Raw genomic sequence first — 17,285 nt, forward strand, 5'->3', positions numbered from 1 at the left:
GGGATTGGTATTTTTGCATGTAGCATTGGTGTTCCAAGTCCACGATGCAGTGACAAATGTGACATTTTTTCTTTCCTGAACATACGTGTGCCTTGGTACTGTTGATACATAGACCTTGTCCACACATTGGGCACAATCTCAGGAGTTGACAAGCACATTTCTTCTGTGAACCTTGCATCTTCAGATGTTGTTGGTAACAGGCAGGGCTGACAAATGTGCGCAGACAAGCAGGACAATGCACTGGTTCTTGCCCTTCGCTCAGACAGGGTTGAGAGGCCAAACATCCTGAGCATTTCGATCCACAATATTTGTGTTGCTCTCGATTATTATAACCATCATAAGTCACATTTCTCACAGTAATATTTGTATCCCAGGAATCCAGTGATAGTGGTAATGGTATCGAAATGGTCATCGTGATGATAGAGGTGAATGTATTTTCCATCCTTAAAGTCTTTCCCTCGAAACAACAGAGACCCGCGCACTTCTTGAGGGTGCACTTTCAAGGTGTGTGGAGCTAGGGCATCTTGCAATTTTTGCATCTCAGGAATGCCACAGGATGTGTCTTTGGACAGGCATGCTTGTTGTAACAGAAGTTCTGCTTCATTTCGTTGTTTGGCTCGGTTCGATTTTCGAATGTTCTCCCAGGCTCTTTTCCATTCTACCGTGTCGTTCTTGTCGGCATAGGTTCATCCCACCACGATGGCTCGGGCTAAACACATGTGGTCTTGAAAATTGTTAATCTGAACAAGACTTGTTTTGGTAATGCGAAGGTTGTTGACCAATAAGGTCTTTCTGCATTGTCCGGTCCCTTGAGGAGGAGAGACGTGGGTCATGTCCAGTGTGGCTTTTCCATCGGTGATGTCAAACTGGTCATTAGATTGTTGCACGTGTTGAATCTTGTCCATGACTTTGGAAGTGGTCAATTCTGCAGGGCTGCTAAACTCGATCCAAACAGGGGATTTCAAGCCGTCATGTTGTATGGAAAGTCTCAAGCGATCATCTACTTTGGGTTGACATTGTCGCTTGAGTGTGGTGAGCAAAGAATCCCACATGTCGGTGATGAACCCTTCTGCTTTCTCTAACAGTACTTCAGACTTGAAATCTTTAAACTTCACTGTGTATTTGTAAGCCGTAGTTCTAAATTTTCTAGAGGGACGCTTTTCCGTCTCTCGAATGTCATAGTACTTTTCAGGGTTGACTAAGGGTGGTAAACTTTGTTTAGAGGGTTTGGATTCTGGTTCACTCATGTCCTCTTCAAAATCACTGGCATGAATCTGTGCCAAGACTTCAGCCCTAGTACGAGGCGATAGATCACGTTTCTGCCTCTTACTTTCTTCTTCTTTCTTCTCAAATGAATTGGATCATTTCATCTCGATAGCAAAAAGTCAAATGACTAAAGTTTAAACACCATGGATTAATTTATAGTCATAGCAGACCAGCGTATATAAAGGGTATGTGTCTTGTCCTTTCACTATTCATTTCACTCTCAAACTGAGCACAACGATGGAAGAGACTACCAAGATCGAACGTTTCATCAGAGCTTTGCGAGGGGTCATTAGAAAATTCTCTTCAGACCAGCCAAGGGACTACTCTCCTTCCTTTCAAGATAAAAGTCAAGATACTTGCTATATCTGTCAGAAGAAAGGGCATTGGTCTTCAGAGTGTCCAGACCGTCAAAAAAGAAAAAAAAGGGGTTAGAAGAGACAAAAGTCAAGATACCTGTTATTATTGTCAAGAAAAAGGACATTGGTCACCAGACTGCCCAAAAAAGAAACAAGAGGAGTCAGAAGAAGAGAGGGATTCTTCAGAGGAAGAGGAAGAAGAAGAGGAAGAAAACAGACAGGTGAAGAAAAAGAAACAGGAGAAGAAAAGAAGGGAAGAAAGTGAGGAGGAAGAGGAGGAAAAGACTATGATGGTGAAGAAATTAAAAAAACAGAGAGTGAACAATGAGACAGAATAAGTCTATGAACTTTTTAAAGTGCTCTGTTGTGAATTGTGAATTGTAAATATTTATAAAAGAATAAATTAATTATAAAAGGTAAGTGTCTTTGGGTTTTGATTTTAAAATAAGAACCTACACTCAGGCACACTCACACACAGACAGGTACTATTGGGTAAAATGTTTTTTTTTAGTTATTGGCAATTGAAAGTCTATCTCTTTTCGAGAGACGTGGATGGCCCTGAAAAGGGCCTTTTTTGGTGTAAGGGGTGAGTTTAAACAATCAACTTTAACTGTCTTAAGCCTTTGCCATGGCCAAGGCCTACTTCTGGACTGCGTACTGTTGATGATGATTTCGTTGAAATCACTAAGGATGGTGCAGTAGGCGTAGTCACAGGGTTGGAGTGTTTAGCTTGGGAAGGTCGTATTCTCTTCGGCCGTAATAAAGAAGTCTGATACATTTGTTTCAGACTTCTTAACTAAAATGTCTAACAGTACCGTGACCGTTTGATTTTGACACCCTTGTTTCTTTGCTGCTGCGTCTTCTTGTTGTTTTTTTCTTACCTCTTCTTCTTGCTGCTGTTGCTGTAGGAGAAAAGCTTGTTCCGCTTCCTTTTGCTGTTGTATAAATTTCTCCAATTCTTCTTTCTGTCTCTGTCTAAAATTTTCCATGTGCAGTAATGAAGGAGAAGGTGACGAAGGTTCAGGAACAAATTCTTGCAAGGTAAAAAAATCCACAAAATCCCAATTCACCTCTTCTGAAAGTAAGTCTGGGTTCCCTTGGGTAGTCTCCACCATCAGTGCACCCAAACTGATCGTTTTCTGAGTTTCCGTCATGTTGAAAAACTGTCGCTTAGATTGACTACGCACAGGCGCTAGCGAATCTATATAGACTATGTGACGTCACAGACTGCTCTCTTCGGATTGGACGTGGGCTGACTGAATTTTGTAACGCGTGTTTGGATTGGTCATCAAACTCAATCCGTTTCAATCCTTCCTCCCCCTATAAATAAGTACTGTTCACTGCATTCCTTCACCTGTTACTCAGCACCCCAACATGTGGACCGATGTACAATCTTCAACGCTTGTGTCTTCGATGATGTTCCGGACGGACATATCAATGTATGTCCGATCCAACTGGACAGTTATCCACAGGACAGACACCAGCCTGTGGATGCGAAGAATCTTATGTGGAGCATCAAGGATGCCTCAAAAGAGTCTTAATCTATGGTCCTGCAGTCAGGCGCAGCCTAAGGTCAAGAAGAAGATGTCACAGATGCCCTTTATGTTAAGGGTATATTAACATAAAACCAAATGCCCTTTTCAGGGCCATTCCTATCTCTCGAAAAGATCCTGACTTTCAATTGCCTACCCCTTTTTTTATTTTTTTGTTTAAAAAAATAATAAAAAAATAGAGACCCCTCCCTGTTTCAATTTTCGCCTGTTCCATTTTCATAAACCCATCAGGTCGGGACCTTATTAAAATAGGGTCCCGACCCTGTTCCATTTCCCCTAGTCCCAAGACAGTCCCACGATTTATTCCCCATGTTCAATTTCCCTTGTCCCTAGAGTGAATATTTTTTCTTTCTCCCATGTTAAATTCCCCTTGTCCCTAGAATGGATATTTTTTTTTTTTCTCCCATGTTAAATTACATAGTCCCCAGAGTGGATATACCCTTTTTAACATGGAAGTTCCCTAGTCCCTAGACCGTCCCTATTCACTACTACCATTGTCATTACCAGCCTGAAACCCAATTTAATGCCATTTGTATAAATTCATTTCAAATAAATATTATGATATAGTTGAAGTGTAAAGTCAAGCAAGTATTCTGTTTGCAGATTTTACATTTTAGATATTATAGTAAAGTCATATTTTCTCTTGTTTAGTAAACTTTATTGCAACTGGTTCCAAAATAGTAAATCTTATTTAATGTTCATTCACCAGAATAGGTATTAATACAATCCCGAATTAACTGTATGGTACTAAAATATACCCTGATCTTGTGTGAGATTGTAATATACAGAACTATACCTCAAGACAACAATAATATATTGAATTTATATTGTATCAAGACTGTCATGGTTATGAACTCCAACTTTATTCAGGTTTTTTCATAATAAATGATCATCTTGTGCTATGGTTGAAAAGAAATCAAAGTTCAGTTTAACTCCATTCTCTCCACATTTGTCAGTTGTTAAGAGGCATACTCATCCTCAGTGTTATAGTAAAATGTAATCTTATTTGGATCAATCTTGGTGGTGTAATATATGAATGGAGAAAGAATATTATCATCCAGATTAAAATATGTTTTATTCAGACTCTACTAAAATTTTTAGTTGGATATGGGTTACGGAGCCTGATGTGTACGAACAAAGCAATGTGTACCATGACCTTTTTAATTTAACATTTTAAACTCCTGCAGAAGAAAGAGATTTTTTAGATCCATTAATCTGTATTAACAAAAACATTTCTTCAGTATGATTTTCAATTACTTAGTATTGACAAAACTCATATTTTAAAGTTGTTGTTTTTTTGTGTTTGGTTTGGCCTTTTATGGTAAACCAACACAAGTAAGTTATTTAAAGTGCCAAGGCACTTTAAGTATAGTGCCTTGCCCAAGGACACACCATGGTAGCTAACCCAGGTTGGTCTGATGGTAGAATTTGAACCTACCTTATTTCACAGGTCCAGAAAGCTAACCACTGAGCCACTACAGCTCCCCATCTTATAGTGGAATGCTGGTATACTTTATGATCAAGAAGGATGGGTTGGGGTATGCATGTTGCATCTGAAAAAAGTGATGGAATTTTTGTTTACATAATATTTTAGTCATACAATATGAATCATTTTCTATAGATTTAAGATGTATCAGATCAAGTTAAGAAAAATCATATATTCTGTTTCCTGGGAATGTACTAAAATTCACTGTTATTGTTTGATTTTTTGGTAGTAAGCTTACTTGGTATTTTTTTCTTTTTAACTTGAATACCTAATTTGTTAACATCCTATTCTAAATCTTCAGAGTTCTGTCTATTAAGTGACAACTGTTGATACATGTAGGGAAGTTTTTGTTTATATCTTTTGATTTTTGTGATTCTGGAAGTTGCAGTATTTGTTGTTGTATTATTAACCATTTCAGTAATTTAATGAATGCAGAGTATACTGCTCTATAAATGAAATTTAAGTGAAAATAATGTAAAAGTATGTTTCACTGCAAATATAAATTGTTTAAAATAATATATCATTTATCATATGACTATTCAATTGTGGTAACTAGTATTCCATCCAATATCTATATATTAAATATGTCTTTTCATACAGCTGGTGATCATTTTGATACAAGTCCAATTGAACATAATCAAATTATCAATGCAGGTGTTTTTATTAGTAGTAGTATTGCAAGTATAAGTGTTAGTATTAAGATTTCATATACAGGTATGATAAGTGTATCATAATGTTTAAATGATGCTCCTTGTTACAACATAAAATATGTTCATTGAAACAAATGGTTCACTGGTAAATTGGCAGCAAAGGTCTTCACTGAATTATGTTGCATAAACTATTTTACAATAAAACATATATGATGCATCTCAATTATGATGAATGTGAGGAGGAGGATTAATAATAATGCAATTTAAGTTATCTTCATAACATAAGTTCTAGCAGATGTGTAATTTTTATGTGGTTCATCATCAGTTTGAAACTGGTCTATGATTTCTGGATCTGGACATACCTGGTCCCCCAGCTGTTGTGCTGCTATGGTCTTTACAGTTCATTAGGATATCAGTTACACTTGGTTTACATTTAGAACCCCATGGGATGGAATGCCCGTTTGAAACTGAGAGAATGGTTAATTATCCATAATATAACTCCTGCAGTTATTATTAGGTTTGATATCAAGGTCTTTCTTTAAAAGCTTTTCAACTCAGGTTCTGTTCTACCATACAGATAAATAAAGTCAAATTCAAGGCTTTCAGATTTGTCCAGTTTGTTTCATGTGTTGTGGCAGACAGACTGTATATTGCCACTGTACCATATAAATATCAGTGCTTAGTCTGCTCTCAGTTGCTGTGGTTTGATTAGTTACAAGTGTCATCACATGTGATTAATTATTGACCAATGTAATGAAACTTGTATAATTAGAAGGCTGTATTTAAAAACTCTAAAGATCTTAAAAAGAAAATTGGATCGGGGTAAGTAAAACCTTTTACTTTGACCATTTGGCTAGAAAATAATTTTCAATAAGTTTAAATTGGATAATAGTAATATAATAATTAATTACACAAATCAGAATAAAAGCTATTTGCATATCCCCTTACAGCTGTTGCTTTTTCATAGTACTAAGTAGAATAAAGTATAGTTAAGATAGATAGCTTTAAGCTAGAATTAAACTCAAATAAATTGCAAGAAATCAAAACAAACCCAGGATTAAAACTAAAGAAATATCCCATCATATATACCTTACATCAAATAAAGAAACTCAAGATGGATAACAACAAAATTAATGTCACATCATCAAATAGTTATCTCAGCTGCCTGGTCAACCTAAAGGTAGATAAACTAAGGCAAACTTACTCCGAAGCAGTCTCATCCCCCCTAAGAGAAAAACGACAGATACAGTTCTTAACGCCAATTTTCAACTCGACCCCAACTGACTCGATGAGTAGACTCTACCTGTCACCAAGCGTAAACGAGAATGTGGACAATCTACCGAGTAACCGCAAAACTACATCCGACATGAGTACCCAAACTGAGGAACAATACTCAACAAGCACAAAAACAACCCAGACCACGCTGGTTAAAAACACTAGCAGCCAGGGGACTCAAACTGAGAACCTACTAGATGAAACAGAACGCCCTCACCCTACCACAAATAAAGCAGTCACACACGACTCAACAAAAGGTAAGAATAATAGGAAAACCAAATCCCAAATACCAGTTAGAAAGAATAAGGAACACACTAACTGTCAGAATACAAGACCCAGCAAGCCGGTTATGGAAACAAAGTCAGCTAAAGAGACAAACACCAGGGGAAAAAAGACCAGTCTGCAAAATATCCAAAACAAGAAACACCCCACTGAACTGACTCTCTTCATCAAGGGAGTAAATTCCAAAATAACGAAGTTAGCCTTTAAAACCATAGCATGGCAATTGAACAAACATCACCAAGGAGAATTCACGCTTAAAAGCACTAGAGACGACTTGCTGATAATCAAATGCACCACTGAACAACAGATTGCCAAATATATGGAAATTGAAAGAATAGGCCAAATAAATGTTCAGGTCACTAGACACAACAGAACAAAACAACACATAGACCCAAACCCCCCAAAAACACACAACAAAGGAGTCATATACGTATCAACTCAAAATAAAACCAATGAAATAGTAGACTACATAAGGAGTAAAGGACAGGAAGTAGAGAAAGCAATCCGCCTAAAAACAAGAAGGGGAAAGGATAGCACTGCAGTGGTACTCTTTTTTAAGGGCGCCACCCCAGAAACTATCAAAATAGCCGAAAAACTCGAGGCTAAAAAATTTTTGCTTTCAAAAACAAACCACGGTTCTGTGGCAACTGCAAAAATTGGGGGCATTACTCTAAGAGTTGCGGAAACCTATTCCGGCGCAATCAATGTGGTCTTCACCACCCAGACCGGAAAACATGTAGCGCCACCAATCAGCACTGTGCTAACTGTAGTGGTAACCACAAACCAAACCACGCAGAATGCCCCAGGGCTCTTAGAGAAGCCCTAATAGTCGAATATATGATCTCCCATGGGGTAAACTATAAGCAGGCCAAAACAAAAATCAGGATACCAAAAACAAAATAAATAGGTAGCACCCTCACTGGTAGGAAACACGCATAAAACGAAAACAACAGTAAATTAAACAAACTATTAAGACTTTTTGCACTAGAGATGGATTCCAGAGCAGAAATCAAAATATGGCAATGGAATGCACGCGGCCTTAGGGCCCACGCTGACCAACTAAATAACAAAATACTTGAACAGGAAAGAAAACCAGATGTTATATGCATACAGGAAACCCACCTAAATGATACCTCACGTATCCCAAACATCATAGGCTACAACACCAAATACCTAAAGCATCGATCCCCCACAGCAAGAGGAGGGGGGTTAGCAACCTTTGTTAGAGATGGAATTACATCAGAAATGCATAAATTAACAGATAGTAGACCGCCCAATGACTTCGAAATACAGATAGTCAAAATAACCGCTCAAACTAAGCAGGTACTAATCGTTAACATCTATGAAACAAATGAGCAGCGCAATTTAAGTGCAGACAAAACAATCAAAATGATTAAAGACTGTGGAGAATGGGTGGTAATATGCGGGGACTTCAATGCGCACAATGAACTATGGGGGAGTCAAAAGACAGACATTAAAGGAAAAATTGTAGAAAAATGGGCACAAAAATGCAACTTAGTTTTTCTAAACAACGGAATGCACACCCGGATAGATGACAGAACAGGCCACACATCAGCAATAGACCTATCTCTATGCACACCAAGATTAGCAGGCATTTCTGATTGGCAAGTTGATGAAAGCGACCCTATGGGAAGTGACCATTACCTTATAAATATAGAAATACAAATTAGAATACCTCAAAATAAAGCGTCCTTCACACCAAGATGGAAATACGAACAGGCCAACTGGATTAGGTTCAAACAGATAGGTGACTCAATCGACCCAGAAACCATATATCACCGGGACATTGACACCTTTAATGACAAATTAATAGAAACCATTAACACAATGGCCCAAGAAACAATTCCTAAAACTAAAGGAGTAGCACCCAAACCCACGGTGCCCTGGTGGAATAATGAATGTAAAATAGCAATTAAAGAGAAAAAAAGAGCTCTAAACAAATTCAAAAGAACTAAAAATAATAGGGACTTTAACTACTGCAAGGAAAAGGAAAAAACTGCCAAACAAACTATTATGATAGCTAAACAAAACTCATGGAGAGAATTCTGCTCAAAACTAGATATTAACACAAAATCGAAGGAGGTGTGGCAGAGAATTAAAAAAATGAGAGGCAAAACTAAATCAATAACCCCCAACATACCTGGACAAAACAACAAACATAAGGCAGAATTATTCGCAAACTATTTCGCCAACATGTGCAGCAATACCAACTTAGAGGATAAGTTTAAAAATCATAAAAGGCAATTTGAGGAAAGCAACTCTGACAACATAAAGGAAGCAGGAAATAATGACGGCCCACTAAACCTTCCGTTTACAGAAGCCGAATGGAGAAAGGCCCTCGCCGGCAAAAAGACCATATCCCCCGGGGAGGATACTTTGGGGTATGAAATGTACAAGAACCTACCCAAAAAACTTGTCACAATTGCACTTAACCTCATTAATAAAATATGGGAAACCGGTACCATACCTATAAGATGGAAAAAGGCAGTAGTGGTCCCGATTCTTAAGCCTGGAAAACCCTCAAGCGATATAAAATCATACAGGCCCATATCACTAACAGACAATATATGTAAAATAATGGAAACTATGGTAAACAACAGGCTGAAATACCATTTAGAAAGCAAAGGACTACTAGCTAATACACAGAGCGGGTTTCGCAACTACCGAAGCACAATAGACCAACTCATGAGACTAGAAACCACTGTCAAATTAGCATCTAGAGAAAAATTTTAAAAATCCAGATATGTTACAGCCATCTTCTTAGACATGGAAAAAGCATATGATCTAATGTGGACTAAGGGACTGATAAGTAAACTTAAACCATACGGAATAACTGGCAATATATACAAATTTATTGCTAACTTCCTAACCGATAGAAAGATACAAGTCAGACTAGGACAAGACTACTCCGAACAATACAAACTGGAAAATGGCATGCCACAATGAAGCGTAATCAGCCCAACTTTATTTAATATAATGATAAACGACCTGGAAACAGCGGTAAAACCCAACCACCTTGACTTATCCCAATTCGCCGATGACAGCGCCGTATGGAAAACTGGCAACCCGGCCAGCAGAGAAACGACCAAGCATTTACAAAAAGGACTAAACGATATAGGAAATTGGACAGATAAATGGGGATTTAAATTGTCACCTCTAAAAACAGTAGGCATAGTTTTCAATCCGGGAGGTGGCCACCCCCCACCCACTCCAAACTTAACCCTAAAGGGGGTACCCATCAAATTCGAAAAACAAGCGACACTCCTAGGTATGGTATTCGACCACGAACTCATGTGGGCAGCTCATATCCAAGAACTCGTAACGAAGTGCAAACGAGACATCAACCTCCACAGAAACCTCAGAGGGGTGAATTGGGGGGTTGATCAAAAAACACTCGTTACCCTATATAGAGCACTTATAAGAGCAAAATTGGACTACAGTTGCCAGGTATATGGAGCGGCGAACGCCACGTTACTAAAGAAACTAGACACAGTCCAATCAAAAGCGCTAAGGGTATGCACCGGCATCCTAAATGGTACCCCCACACAAGATATCTTAATAATAGTAGGAGAACCCCCGCTAGACCTAAGGCGGAAGGAATTGATGCTGCGATACTCGACTCGAATATCAATACACCAACCCAACCACCTCACGCTACAAGCCCTCTTAGCATGCGACAAACCATTCGATACAAAAGGAAAAAATAAAAAAATACCTAGTGGGAAAATAATTATAGAATTAAAAAGGAAATTTCAAATCGCAAATATCAACCCAGAAAAAATAAGGTACTACCCAGACCCCCCGTGGACCTGTCCCACACCACAAATAGATCTTAGCTTACATAAACTAGGACAAAAACAAAATGACCCGATAGGACTAAGAGCATCAATACTAACGTACATTGACAACAAATACGAGACATACACGCAAATCTTCACAGATGGATCAAAAACCAAAAATCCAAATAAAACTGCAGCAGGGATAGTGATCCCAAAATTAGATGTCGCCGTTGGAAAAAGACTCCCAGACCAATGCGCTATATACACGGTAGAATTCATGGCAATACTAATGGCATTAACATACGTAAAAACATACCCCACAACTAAGGCAGTCATTCTAAGCGACTCTTACAGTGTACTACAATCGTTAGCAACGGACCAATCCAAGAGCAGACCTAATATGATTAATCATGCAAGATCGCTACTTAAAGAGATTGAAAAAAACAACAAACACGTTGAATTCGTATGGATACCCTCTCACATCCATAATCCCAGGCAATGACAAAGCAGATGCAGAAGCAAAAAGCGCCACAAACGAACCAAAAGCCCAAAATATAGCATACAGCGTCACTGAAATCAATAACATTATCCGGGACAAGATCAATGACATGTGGCAAGAGCTATGGGAAATATCGGATGCAAACAGTCTAATACACACGATGATGAAAAAAGTAAGTAGAAAAGTCGAAAGTCCGACCTTCAAAAATCCATACGATATAACAATAATAAATAGAATAAGAACAGGTAAAACACTATTGGCAGGATGCGCAGGGAAACACATAAAAAGGGGACCAACCGAAAACTGCCCCTACTGCCCAACTCCAGAAACAAACGCACACTTAATAAATATATGCCCCAAATACAACCAGGAAAGGGCCGAACTAAAATCTCAACAGGAACAAATAGGAGAACAGTGGACATACCCGGAGTTACTTGTGGCAAAAAACAATAACATAGGAATGACCTATAATAACATCATGACATTCATTAACAAAATAGGCAAAAGGGGACAAATCTAAACTGAATGAAGGGTTGGGTATAAAGAGAGACCATGTAAAGAAATTAAAACCAATAAACCTAAAAGATCGAACCAAAAAAGAAAAAAACCAATCAAAATATTACAAATCACTGTTTGGGAATTGTGACGGCCGGCTCGGGCTAGTGGGTTCACAGACTGACACCGCCGCTCATAACCCGAACAATAAAAACCAGATAAGGACGAATATTACAAAATCACTGTTTTGGAATTATAACGGCATGCTAGGCCCCATAGGTTCAAAAAAAAAACAAAAAAAAAAAGAAAAAAAGGAAAAAAAAAACAAAAAAAAATATTAAAAAGTAAATCAAAGACCAGTCAAAATATTACAAATCACTGTTTGGGAATTGTGACGGCCGGCTCGGTATCGTGGGTTCACAGACTGGCACAGCCGATCATAACCCGAACAATAAAAACCAGATAAGGACAAAATATTACAAAATCACTGTTTCGGAATTATAACGGCATGCTAGGTCCCGTAGGATCAAAAAAAAATTAAAAAAATATAAAAAAATAAAAATAAAAAAAATATACATTAAAATAAATCACAAATAGCTAAGCTAAACAAAAATAACAGGTAAATAGCCAAGTGGTCAAAGCGAAGGGAAACAAAGGCAATCAAACCACCTCCCTCGAAGAAAACATCTCACGGCGAACATGGCAGTATCAAAAGGACGAGAAGACCAAAACAGAAACGGACACGGGATAAGGCAGAAAGAGCTGAAATAAAGAAGAGCAGGAAAAGGCACAGAATGAAGTTAAACGTCCTAAGGCAGTAAAAGAAGAAAGAACAGGACACTTGCAGACCTTGGGGAATGAAGGCAGAAACAATGAAAAGAGTATGCCTCAAATAATCAAACCACCCCCACCCCCCAGTATGAAAAGAATTGCCTTCCCGAAATCAAACAAAAGAAATAAGGCCACCCCCCCCCCACATCTACTTATAAGTGTGAATGAGAAAGTGAGCGTGAATGTGTGTTGTCGGGATATGTGGGAAAAGCAGAAAAACGAACAAAAATGTCTATAGCCATCACACAAATATAGCATACACACTCCCTACCCACCTTTTTTTTCTTTTCTTTTTTTTTTTTTTATCTTTTTTACAAACAAATTTTACCACATAGGGCTTTCATTCTGACCCACGAAAGCCCTCTTTTGACCAACAACTTACTGGCCCTGAAACACACTGATTGGTTTAAAGCCACACGTACGAAATACTTAAACAAATTGAGATCTCTAAAACAAAATAAAGGGCTACTAAAAGCCTACTAGATGTGAAAAAATTTTTGGAAAATTCAAGTATGCAAAGTACACAAAATTTAATAGACCTTACAAAAGATAGGAAAATTCACAACTCAGGAATATCTGAAGCGTATGTGACAATCACATGTTTGGCAAGATAGTACAGGAATAGCCCAATAAATATAGGGAACTGGGCATTGATTGCAACGAAAATTTAATAATACTGCTGCTGGTGTGCTTCGGTTACTGCCTGAAATGAGAGAGGAAGGAGATGCAGGATGCAGAAACAGACCACCAACGGAGTACAACGATGGAGAAGGTTGCAGCGATGAGAGCCTGGGCGGGACCTTTTGGGGCACCTGGGCTTCGGCTTGCTTGCTTGGGGGCATTGTATAAGTTAATCGCTAAATTCAAAAAGTACACAAACGTGTACAAACTAAACAGTCGCACATACCGAAAGGTGCACGCGACTTTAATCCAATGAATGAATGAAATGTGTGCTAGAGGGTAGGGTTAGCAGTTATACTCCCAATTATGTTTGTGATGAGCAAAAGCAGCTGCACAAATTTGAGCTTTTAGTTTGGTTCTGGTAGGGTCAAAGGATGCAGGTACATTTTACATTCATTTTTTACTAGAAATAGCTATTTTCAATATTTTTCTGTGACAAGGCAACTAAAAGAATCAGTATGTGCCTTATGCATGAATAAAGTTCACTAGTACTATAACAAATTAGCATACTTTTCATCACCCCTCTACCATCAAGATTTTTTTATATTTACCTCTGTAGCAGACACAAATAAAAGTCGGCAGCTCATTTGCAGACTAAGTTACGCATATGATCTCCAATGCTCATCTAACTGTGACAGGCAGTCACCAACAAGCCAACCTATTTCCATGCCTAACTCAAAGTAAATCTGAACCACATTATAGATTTAGCTTATGTGTAAATTTATAAATGCTAGGCTTGTGATAATTAGGTTCATGCCTTCTACCTTAAAAATTAGAGGGATGTCAAAATACGAAACTATCCAGTGAGACCTATGATGTTAATTTTAATCCCTATGGGATTTGTGACATAAAAAACCCAAATGCTTTATGTATTAAAAGGTAACTAATGGGGGCAGGATCTGCAGTGAATCAATGGTTAGTATGCTAGACTCCTGATAAAAATGTTTGTGTTAAAATCCTGTTATCAAGTCAACCAGGTTACCTACTGCAATGTACCCTTGCCTTACTCCAATTCCCTCAGTACTCAGTAAACAACTAGTGTTGCTGTACATAACAAAACCAGTCCATATTGATTTTACATATTTTACTAAATCCTGACAAAAATAATTCTCTAAATAAAGAATGATTAATATGTGATGGTCTCGCATGTAATCAAACTCTTCCAAGCTTTTAATGATATGAACCGATTTATCAATGTTTATCAAATTTGCATGAAAAACTATTTCTTATTTGTCATCAAATATGTTCAATGTTTTGATCATATAAGCATTTCTGCTACATTAGATCAAAATAATCTTTTTGTCAGAAATAGAGCCCTTATAGTATTTGCAAGGTCAACCAATCAGATGCAGAATTTGAGTTTAATATGAATGAATATTTTTTTTACAAAATTGCTCTTTTGCTATATCTTGATGAGATAAATCTATTCACAAAGTCTGATAAAATTAATGAGAAATAGTTTTAAGAGCAGTAGCAAGAATGGCTAGTGAGATGTAGAACCACCACATTATATGCATCGATTTTGCTTATAGCCTCAGACATACAAGCAAATAATTAAACAAGTCAGATCTAAATTGGATCATAAACACTGTTGTGCAAATCATAAGAAACTCTGCCAATCAGATGCAAGGTCACTTCACTACCATACCTTTATCACACTCATAATAAGCATCATTGTGAAACTTGACTCTATAAGCCCAATGGCCAAGCATGATCAAACTTGAATCAGCAGTAGTGGTTATAACCTCATGTATTTGTATGCATCTTCACTTCTTCAATCTAGATCTCATTTATATAAGCATGTATTCTAAATTTAGTAAAAACTGCACTACATGTATAAATATTGCATGCGGTGGTAACATACTCAGATGAAAGATCACCTTATTATTATTAATGGTTAACACTCATCAAACTTCAAGGACAACTTAATGATTTTAGCCTATATTGTGGAAGTATGGCTTTTAGGCTGGTTAAAAAACTCAACTAATCTTATACATGATCACATGTATATACTTGGATTTTGCTCATTATTAGATTTATCCAAGATGTTGATTTAAGCCCAAAACCAAGTTTTATATAAACAAATTGATCAGAACTATGGACTCCAAAGTAGCTAATTTCTTACTGTTGAAAGACAGAAGGGGATGTGAAATAAATAACACACTCTGGACCATTACATAAACCCACTTAGCCTTTTGACCAGTTGAGATAAAATATCAACAATAATGTTAAATAAGATTGATAAATTATGTTTTCTCACATTACCTCTAGCCCTTTTCAACATGGATGGTATTTTTCTTCCACATATGTCAGCTCTTAATTAGTGGCCCTTTCCCATCATGAATGTTGTAGGTGAAACTCTCAGAATTAGGCTTTTTAATTTATATCTGTAGAAGAAAAAAACTATTGGTCTGCATATATCAATGTCACCATTTCTGTATTAGATTAAAATACCATATGTGTGTGTGTGTGTGTGTGTGTGTGTGTGTTAATTTTAGAATTTAAGCAAACTTGTCTCCATGTGTTTATTTTAAAACTGATGATGATAACACATAACAGGTTCAATGGATAAAATGTTATTTCTTACTTCTTACAACTGCTCATTATATCTGAATTTACATTCAATGTTTGTTTTAATTAACATATTTGGGATAATGGGCAAATTATTTATTTTGTAGTTTATCATTATATCATTTACTAGTCTTTTATCATTCAAATATGTAAAATATAGTACCATTATACTGACTTCATATTCTATATGATATCCCAGCAATACATATTAAGCAGATAAGTGCAAATAAAAATGTTCAGAATGTAAAATTTACTCCAAGCTCAAAGAAGATCAGCAAAAGATAATATCCAACAAATTACCAAACAAAAAGCGAAGTTAACGCAGTTACCTTTATTATGATGTCTCCAACACCAACGGTACTGTACAGCTACGTCTTCTGAGTTTTACCGTCATCTTGTCTTTCAAACCAGAATTAATTTCTTGAGCTCTTACAAAATGAAGAAACTTTTAAATACTATAATTTAAGCAGCTTCTTTACATGCCATCAGATAAATTATGGCACAGTGTTATGTCTGTCAGCAAAACGCAACTTCACATTTGGACGGCGCGCTGTGTGGGCATCGCCGACACAGCAACTGACATGAATTCTCTATTAGCAGACAATGATTCGGAATAAATCCTTCGCAAATCTAACATTCTCGAATTTTCATAGTTCCACTTTTCATTGTTGCATCTGTTTGATTGTACAATTGCTAATGATGTTCAATGAATCAACTTCAATTCATCTGCTGTCTCAAATCCCGGTTCAGTTGGTATTTTCTTCCGCGCATGATGCCGTGTAAATAAAAGATACGGTCGACATTCAAAGTGGTTTAGGTTAATTTATTATTTTTCTTTATTAAGGTCATTTGCAGAAATTGTTTCGCTAGGGTGAGAAAAAAAAATATAACAAAAAGAAAACTTTCTTTTCCAACGCTAATACTGTATATATTTCAATTTGTGATTGATGCTATAAATAAAAAAAAATAATAATAAAGCATTTTAGCCCGTGGCTTCGGCACGGCACTCGTTTTTGTGGGTTTTTTAAAATGTTGTTAGTGTTGTTTTGGGGTTGTTTTTTGTGTGTGTACCACACTAAAAAACATACCAGGTATTAGGCCTAACGTAGGAAAAGAAATTATCCTCTATTTATTACTATTCTTACTGTCAAATGACGCAAAAGTGATCAAATTGCTATTAAGATTTTGTTTTGTATAACACTTACCGCTCGTTTTCCTCGAGATAAAGCAGCCACTTCAAAATGATTATAAAATCTGTGACAGATGAAAAACGTGGTTTAAATAATTCGTAATCGCCTGCCTTAAAATACTGTAGGAATTTGCTAATGTATTTCATGGCCCTCGTTTGAATAGATACCAACGATCATGTATATCGACCAAAATTTGTATATTCCTGCCCACAATCATGTATTTTGTATTAAACCGTATATTACACGAGCGCTCTGTGGCAAACTCGGGGGGGGGGGGGGGGGGGTCTCTATTATACCCAGAGGCGTAGCTATGATATTTTGCGCCCGGGGACGAACTATAAAATTGGCGC

General features: G+C 37.2%; 1 protein-coding gene across 1 annotated transcript in view; it reads right to left on the bottom strand.

Annotated features, from left to right (window-relative positions):
• LOC149801853 (dual oxidase 1-like) overlaps window positions 1-16,487 on the bottom strand; it is an 85,425-nt gene extending 68,938 nt beyond the window's left edge. The window contains exons 1-3 of the mRNA XM_089956225.1: window positions 16,075-16,487; window positions 15,440-15,561; window positions 4,614-4,728 (exon numbers count right to left, since the gene is read on the bottom strand). The gene's annotated coding sequence lies outside the window, so the exon portion shown is untranslated. The remainder of the gene's footprint in view (window positions 1-4,613; window positions 4,729-15,439; window positions 15,562-16,074) is intronic.
• Window positions 16,488-17,285: the final 798 nt, after the last annotated feature.

Source organism: Sinohyriopsis cumingii, chromosome 4 (assembly GCF_028554795.1).
Source record: "Sinohyriopsis cumingii isolate HCF-2022 chromosome 4, ASM2855479v2, whole genome shotgun sequence".
Taxonomy (NCBI): Eukaryota; Metazoa; Mollusca; class Bivalvia; order Unionida; family Unionidae; genus Sinohyriopsis; species Sinohyriopsis cumingii.